The sequence below is a fragment of the Pangasianodon hypophthalmus genome, chromosome 22 (genome assembly GCF_027358585.1).
Source record: "Pangasianodon hypophthalmus isolate fPanHyp1 chromosome 22, fPanHyp1.pri, whole genome shotgun sequence".
Classification (NCBI taxonomy): Eukaryota; Metazoa; Chordata; class Actinopteri; order Siluriformes; family Pangasiidae; genus Pangasianodon; species Pangasianodon hypophthalmus.
The window spans coordinates 175,001-185,000 of NC_069731.1; positions in this window are offsets into that span (position 1 = coordinate 175,001).

Genomic DNA, 10,000 nt, shown 5'->3' on the forward strand with positions numbered 1-10,000 from the left:
CACTGCACACTAACACACACTAACACACTGAACACTAACACACTGCACACTAACACACACTAACACACACTGAACACTAACACACACTAACACACTGAACACTAACATACACTAACACACACTGAACACTAACACACTGCACACTAACACACACTAACACACACTAACACACTGCACACTAACACACACTAACACACACTAACACACTGCACACTAACACACACTAACACACTGAACACTAACACACACTAACACACTGCACACTAACACACACTAACACACTGAACACTAACACACACTAACACACTAACACACACTAACACACTAACACACACTAACACACTGAACACTAACACACTAACACACACTAACACACTGCACACTAACACACACTAACACACACTAACACACTGCACACTGAACACTAACACACACTAACACACTGAACACTAACACACACTAACACACACTAACACACTGCACACTAACACACACTAACACACACACACACACACACTAATACACATACACACTAACACATACACATACACACACACACACACACTCACACACTCACACTAATACACATACACACTAACATACACACTAACACACACTAACACACTAACACACACACACACACACTCACACTAATACACATACACACTAACACACACACATACACACTAACACACACTAACACACACACACACACACTCACACACTCACACTAATACACATACACACTAACACACACACACACTAACACACACACTCACACACTGAACACTAACACACTGCTCACTAACACACACTAACACACACTAACACACTGAACACTAACACACACTAACACACACTAACACACTGAACACTAACACACACTAACACACACTAACACACTGCACACTAACACACTGCACACTAACACACACTAACACACTGAACACTAACACACTGCACACTAACACACACTAACACACACTGAACACTAACACACACTAACACACACTAACACACTGAACACTAACATACACTAACACACACTGAACACTAACACACACTAACACACACTAACACACTGCACACTAACACACACTAACACACACTAACACACTGCACATTAACACACACTAACACACTGAACACTAACACACACTAACACACTGCACACTGAACACTAACACACACTAACACACCGCACACTAACACACACTGAACACACTGAACACTAACACACACTAACACACTGAACACTAACACACACTAACACACCGCACACTAACACACACTGAACACACTGAACACTAACACACACTGAACACCAACACACACTAACACACTGCACACTGAACACTAACACACACTAACACACTGCACACTAACACACACTGAACACCAACACACACTAACACACTGCACACTGAACACTAACACACACTAACACACACTAACACACTGCACACTGAACACTAACACACACTAACACACACTAACACACAGAACACTAACACACTGCACACTGTACACTAACACACTCTAACACACACTAACACACTGCACACTAACACACACTGAACACTAACACACACTAACACACTGCACACTAACACACACTGAACACTAACACACACTAACACACTGCACACTAACACACTGCACACTAACACACACTAACACACTGCACACTAACACACACTAACACACTGAACACTAACACACACTAACACACACTAACACACTGCACACTGCACACTAACACACACTAACACACTGAACACTAACACACACTAACACACTGCACACTGAACACTAACACACTCTAACACACACTAACACACTGCACACTGAACACTAACACACACTAACACACTGCACACTGAACACTAACACACTCTAACACACACTAACACAGACTAACACACTGCACACTGAACACTAACACACACTAACACACTGCAAACTAACACACACTGAACACTAACACACACTAACACACTGCACACTGAACACTAACGCACCGCACACTAACACACACTAACACACTGCACACTAACACACACTGAACACCAACACACACTAACACACTGCACACTGAACACTAACACACACTAACACACTGAACACTAACACACACTAACACACACTAACACACCGCACACTAACACACACTGAACACTAACACACACTAACACACACTAACACACTGCACACTGAACACTAACACACACTAACACACTGAACACTAACACACACTAACACACTGCACACTGAACACTAACACACTCTAACACACACTAACACACTGCACACTAACACACACTAACACACACTGAACACTAACACACACTAACACACTGCACACTAACACACACTAACACACACTAACACACTGCACACTAACACACACTAACACACTGCACACTAACACACACTAACACACACTAACACACTGCACACTAACACACACTAACACACACTAACACACACTAACACACTGCACACTGCACACTAACACACACTAACACACTGAACACTAACACACACTAACACACTGCACACTGAACACTAACACACACTAACACACCGCACACTGAACACTAACACACTCTAACACACACTAACACACTCTAACACACTGCACACTGCACACTGAACACTAACACACACTAACACACTGCACACTGAACACTAACACACTCTAACACACTGGACACTGAACACTAACACACTCGAACACACACTAACACACACTAACACACTGCACACTGAACACTAACACACTCTAACACACTGCAAACTAACACACACTGAACACTAACACACACTAACACGCTGCACACTGAACACTAACGCACCGCACACTAACACTCACTAACACACACTAACACACCGCACACTAACACACACTAACACACACTAACACACACTAAAACACTGCACACTAACACACTGAACACTAACACACACTAACACACACTGCACACTAACACACACTAACACACTGAACACTAACACACTGCACACTAACACACTGCACACTAACACACACTACACACTGCACACTAACACACACTAACACACTGAACACTAACACACACTAACACACACTAACACACTGAACACTAACACACCGCACACTAGCACACACTAACACACTGAACACTAACACACTGCACACTAACACACACTAACACACACTGAACACTAACACACACTAACACACACTAACACACTGAACACTAACACACTGAACACTGAACACTAACTCACTGCACACTAACACACACTGAACACTGAACACTAACACACTGAACACTAACACACTGAACACTAACACACATTAACACACTGAACACTAACACACACTAACACACATTAACACACATTAACACACTGAACACTAACACACACTAACACACACTAACACACTGAACACTAACACACACTAACACACATTAACGCATTGAACACTAACACACACTAACACACATTAACGCACTGAACACTAACACACACTAACACACATTAACACACTGAACACTAACACACTGAACACTAACACACATTAACACACTGAACACTAACACACACTAACACACATTAACACACATTAACACACTGAACACTAACACACACTAACACACACTAACACACATTAACGCATTGAACACTAACACACACTAACACACATTAACGCACTGAACACTAACACACACTAACACACATTAACACACTGAACACTAACACACTGAACACTAACACACATTAACACACTGAACACTAACACACTGCACATGAACACGGAACTAAATTCTTGTTAATATGATGTAACGTGTCATATGTTGTTGTACATATAGTATGGTGTCTTTCCTTCCTGACCTTCTGACCCTGGACTAAAAATAGCTGCTGATCTTCTGGTGTTTTTCTTCCAGCAGATTTTTTTTCTCTTTTTTTTAATCTGTTCTTCACTTGAAGGAACATGTGATGAAGTCAGTTCTAACATCACGCTCATTCAGAGATTCAGAAATTCCTCATGCACGTTTTATTCTGATGTTGTGATGATGACGATTATATTCAGTTTATTACAGCAGCAGTGCCAAGCACAGAGATGATAAACTAATTATTTTACTGCTCTGACTCACTCACTCACTCACACACACACACACACACACCCACCAGGCTAATACATAAGTCTTATGGGAATGTAAGGGACTGTACACTGGGAAAACAGGCAAAAGAAGTCCATCTGAGTAAAACAATTCCAAACCTCAACTCACAGGAACTCTCTGAAAATAACGCAAATTCTGGATTTAAGTAAACAAAACTAAAGTTACAACTTTACACTATTTAAGGTTAAATTCTCTGCCTTGTTAGATATCAAACAGCATCTACTCATCAAGACAAACCCAACAGTTGTATGTGGACCTCCAGGAAAAATGAAATTTGATTAGATCTGCTTGAACTGAATGCTCCCACGTCCAACATATGGAAACCTGCTGAGTACATTACCTTTCCAACAGAGTTTTGGGCTGATGGTATTCCTAGTTTGTGACCTTGTGAGCCAATATCAGAGTGTTTTTATTAATAGACTTAAAAGCACTTTTGTAAGTCGCTCTGGATAACAGCATCTGCCAAATGCCGTAAATGTACATTAGACATATCAGAGCCTCAGATCTCATGTTTGGAGTGTGACAGGAACACCAAACTTACACTGCTGTGTTTGTCTTCACCTCCCTAACACACGGTGTGAATTTCGGGAAAATCTGAGAACGTCAAATTTTTCACCCAAAAAAACTGTAAGGGGTTAGCCTTGGTGTTTTTCTGGGGGAAAAATTCGACTTTCTCCAATTTTCCCCAAATTCACACTGTACGTTACTGAGATCAAGACAAACACAGGAGTGCACTTCGTTTCATCCAATCACACTCCAAAGCTGAGATCGGACCATTTCCATGAGAGCAGCCATTAAGTTTTGGAAACACTAATTTGTAAAAATTGGTTCTAGAGCTCTAGAACCTTAGTGCATGTTAAATATAAGAACATATCACTGTTTTTATATATATATATATATATATATCTGATTCTCAGTGCTCTAAACTTACTCCTGGTTTGGTAGCACTTCCTGTCCACACACAGCTACAGTGCTGTTATTAAATATGCAGATGTTACAGCTGAGATGAAATAATAAAAAACTCTGTAATCGTGTCTCTTTCCAAAAGAACTCATTTACGGGTTTCATTTCATTTCATCAGCAGGCATGAACTCTGACTCACAAGTTTATAAACCACAATTTGGATAAAGTCTTTTTAGTGATGAATTGTGGTGTGTTTGTGTGTTTTGTAGGTGATATACAGTATGTTCAACTATTATTCAGAATTATAATAAACTTCTCAGAAAAATAGAGATAAATAAACACATAATACAGGCTGTTGTTGCTTTATTGGTCACTAAACTGGTTCTTTTTGTTCTGGTCCACTTCCTGTTGGACTGACTGTAATCTAAACTTTTAATGTTTTCTCTCTGGCTTCCTGTGGACACAGACCATAACACACTCAAAGAGTGATTTTAGTAAAATCTGTGCACATTCCTAATGATGTCACACGAGTATAGATAATCATAACACATTATTATTTCCTGGTGAAATTAGTTGTTTTTGCATTGCTTGCATTACTGTCCTTGTGAGGACCTTCCACTGATAGAATTATTAATGCAGCTAATTAATTCTGCTACATCTAACCCTAACCCCATCCTTAACCTCAGAATACTAAATGAAACATTTCAGCTCTTTTAGTTTTGTTGTTTTTGTTATTTAAAAAAAAAAAGATTTTGTTTTCCTGGTGGGAACCAGCCAAATGCCACCACAAGGTCGAAACGGCCTGATATTTCTATCCTTGTGGGTCTCAGCCTAGATATAAAACATGTTCACACACACACACACAATCAGTGTTTCAGAGCCTTTTGTACCTGATGGTACAAAAGGTTGGAGTTTATTCATCTGGTAGAGGGCGGAGTTTGTGGGAGTTGGTGGTCATGTGACTTTTCGGAGCAGTGTTAACTTCGATGCCGGAATACCGCTCTCTCAGGCTGATGGAGAATTCCGTGTTTATTCTGCGTCTCCATCAGTAAGAGTCAGTAATATCATTTTATCTCCCACTCAGACGCGTCAGACGTCTCCCGGTGATGATCCCGCGGCTCTCCGTCACCATCAGCAATGTTACTGGCTGTAAATCAGTCAAGTACTTCAATATGCCATCACTCCGACTTCCTGTTTCAAAAGGACATTCATCAACATACAGAATCAAATTACGATTCTAGAGTCATTTCACATGCTTGTGTTTACATCAGGGTCATTTATTCATCAATAAAACCCACTTCAGCTTTATAAAATAACATTCAAGTGCATTCCAAATTTTCACCCCTACAGAGGGAGCCTACAGAGGGAGCCTACAGAGTGCTCAGTGTGTAGTGTGTATCCTATAGAGTGCTCAGTGTGTAGTGTGTATCCTACAGAGTGCTAAATGTGTAGTGTGTATCCTACAGAGTGCTCAGTGTGTAGTGTGTATCCTACAGAGTGCTAAGTGTGTACTGTGTATCCTACAGAGTGCTCAGTGTGTAGTGTGTATCCTACAGAGTGCTCAGTGTGTAGTGTGTATCCTATAGAGTGCTCAGTGTGTAGTGTGTATCCTACAGAGTGCTAAGTGTGTAGTGTGTATCCTACAGAGTGCTCAGTGTGTAGTGTGTATCGTACAGAGTGCTAAGTGTGTAGTGTGTATCCTACAGAGGGAACCTACAGAGTGCTCAGTGTGTAGTGTGTATCCTATAGAGTGCTCAGTGTGTAGTGTGTATCCTACAGAGTGCTAAGTGTGTAGTGTGTATCCTACAGAGTGCTCAGTGTGTAGTGTGTATCCTACAGAGTGCTCAGTGTGTAGTGTGTATCCTACAGAGTGCTAAGTGTGTAGTGTGTATCCTACAGAGTGCTCAGTGTGTAGTGTGTATCCTACAGAGTGCTCAGTGTGTAGTGTGTATCCTATAGAGTGCTCAGTGTGTAGTGTGTATCCTACAGAGTGCTAAGTGTGTAGTGTGTATCCTACAGAGTGCTCAGTGTGTAGTGTGTATCGTATAGAGTGCTAAGTGTGTAGTGTGTATCCTACAGAGGGAACCTACAGAGTGCTCAGTGTGTAGTGTGTATCCTACAGAGTGCTCAGTGTGTAGTGTGTATCCTACAGAGTGCTCAGTGTGTAGTGTGTATCGTATAGAGTGCTCAGTGTGTAGTGTGTATCCTACAGAGGGAACCTACAGAGTGCTCAGTGTGTAGTGTGTATCCTACAGAGTGCTCAGTGTGTAGTGTGTATCCTACAGAGTGCTAAGTGTGTAGTGTGTATCCTACAGAATGCTCAGTGTGTAGTGTGTATCCTACAGAGTGCTAAGTGTGTAGTGTGTATCCTACAGAGTGCTCAGTGTGTAGTGTGTATCCTACAGAGTGCTCAGTGTGTAGTGTGTATCCTACAGAGGGAACCTACAGAGTGCTCAGTGTGTAGTGTGTATCCTATAGAGTGCTCAGTGTGTAGTGTGTATCCTACAGAGTGCTAAGTGTGTAGTGTGTATCCTACAGAGTGCTCAGTGTGTAGTGTGTATCCTACAGAGTGCTAAGTGTGTAGTGTGTATCCTACAGAGTGCTAAGTGTGTAGTGTGTATCCTACAGAGTGCTAAGTGTGAAGTGTGTATCCTACAGAGTGCTAAGTGTGTAGTGTGTATCCTACAGAGTGCTAAGTGTGTAGTGTGTATCCTACAGAGTGCTCAGTGTGTAGTGTGTATCCTACAGAGTGCTAAGTGTGTAGTGTGTATCCTACAGAGTGCTCAGTGTGTAGTGTGTATCCTACAGAGTGCTAAGTGTGTAGTGTGTATCCTACAGAGTGCTAAGTGTGTAGTGTGTATCCTACAGAGTGCTCAGTGTGTAGTGTGTATCCTACAGAGTGCTCAGTGTGTAGTGTGTATCCTACAGAGTGCTAAGTGTGTAGTGTGTATCCTACAGAGTGCTCAGTGTGTAGTGTGTATCCTATAGAGTGCTAAGTGTGTAGTGTGTATCCTACAGAGTGCTCAGTGTGTAGTGTGTATCCTATAGAGTGCTAAGTGTGTAGTGTGTATCCTACAGAGTGCTCAGTGTGTAGTGTGTATCCTACAGAGTGCTAAGTGTGTAGTGTGTATCCTACAGAGTGCTCAGTGTGTAGTGTGTATCCTACAGAGTGCTAAGTGTGTAGTGTGTATCCTACAGAGTGCTAAGTGTGTAGTGTGTATCCTACAGAGTGCTCAGTGTGTAGTGTGTATCCTACAGAGTGCTAAGTGTGTAGTGTGTATCCTACAGAATGCTCAGTGTGTAGTGTGTATCCTACAGAGTGCTAAGTGTGTAGTGTGTATCCTACAGAGTGCTAAGTGTGTAGTGTGTATCCTACAGAGTGCTAAGTGTGTAGTGTGTATCCTATAGAGTGCTAAGTGTGTAGTGTGTATCCTACAGAGTGCTAAGTGTGTAGTGTGTATCCTACAGAGTGCTCAGTGTGTAGTGTGTATCCTACAGAGTGCTCAGTGTGTAGTGTGTATCCTACAGAGTGCTAAGTGTGTAGTGTGTATCCTACAGAGTGCTAAGTGTGTAGTGTGTATCCTACAGAGTGCTCAGTGTGTAGTGTGTATCCTACAGAGTGCTAAGTGTGTATCCTACAGAGTGCTAAGTGTGTAGTGTGTATCCTACAGAGTGCTAAGTGTGTAGTGTGTATCCTACAGAATGCTCAGTGTGTAGTGTGTATCCTACAGAGTGCTAAGTGTGTAGTGTGTATCCTACAGAGTGCTCAGTGTGTAGTGTGTATCCTACAGAGTGCTCAGTGTGTAGTGTGTATCCTACAGAGTGCTAAGTGTGTAGTGTGTATCCTACAGAGTGCTAAGTGTGTAGTGTGTATCCTACAGAATGCTCAGTGTGTAGTGTGTATCCTATAGAGTGCTAAGTGTGTAGTGTGTATCCTACAGAGTGCTAAGTGTGTAGTGTGTATCCTACAGAGTGCTCAGTGTGTAGTGTGTATCCTACAGAGTGCTAAGTGTGTAGTGTGTATCCTACAGAGTGCTAAGTGTGTAGTGTGTATCCTACAGAGTGCTCAATGTGTAGTGTGTATCCTACAGAGTGCTAAGTGTGTAGTGTGTATCCTACAGAGTGCTAAGTGTGTAGTGTGTATCCTACAGAGTGCTAAGTGTGTAGTGTGTATCCTACAGAGTGCTCAGTGTGTAGTGTGTATCCTACAGAGTGCTCAGTGTGTAGTGTGTATCCTACAGAGTGCTCAATGTGTAGTGTGTATCCTACAGAGTGCTAAGTGTGTAGTGTGTATCCTACAGAGTGCTAAGTGTGTAGTGTGTATCCTACAGAGTGCTAAGTGTGTAGTGTGTATCCTACAGAGTGCTCAGTGTGTAGTGTGTATCCTACAGAGTGCTAAGTGTGTAGTGTGTATCCTATAGAGTGCTCAGTGTGTAGTGTGTATCCTACAGAGTGCTCAGTGTGTAGTGTGTATCCTACAGAGTGCTAAGTGTGTAGTGTGTATCCTACAGAGTGCTAAGTGTGTAGTGTGTATCCTACAGAATGCTCAGTGTGTAGTGTGTATCCTACAGAGTGCTAAGTGTGTAGTGTGTATCCTACAGAGTGCTCAATGTGTAGTGTGTATCCTACAGAGTGCTAAGTGTGTAGTGTGTATCCTACAGAGTGCTAAGTGTGTAGTGTGTATCCTACAGAGTGCTAAGTGTGTAGTGTGTATCCTACAGAGTGCTAAGTGTGTAGTGTGTATCCTACAGAGTGCTCAGTGTGTAGTGTGTATCCTACAGAGTGCTAAGTGTGTAGTGTGTATCCTACAGAGTGCTCAATGTGTAGTGTGTATCCTACAGAGTGCTCAGTGTGTAGTGTGTATCCTACAGAGTGCTCAGTGTGTAGTGTGTATCCTACAGAGTGCTAAGTGTGTAATGTGTATC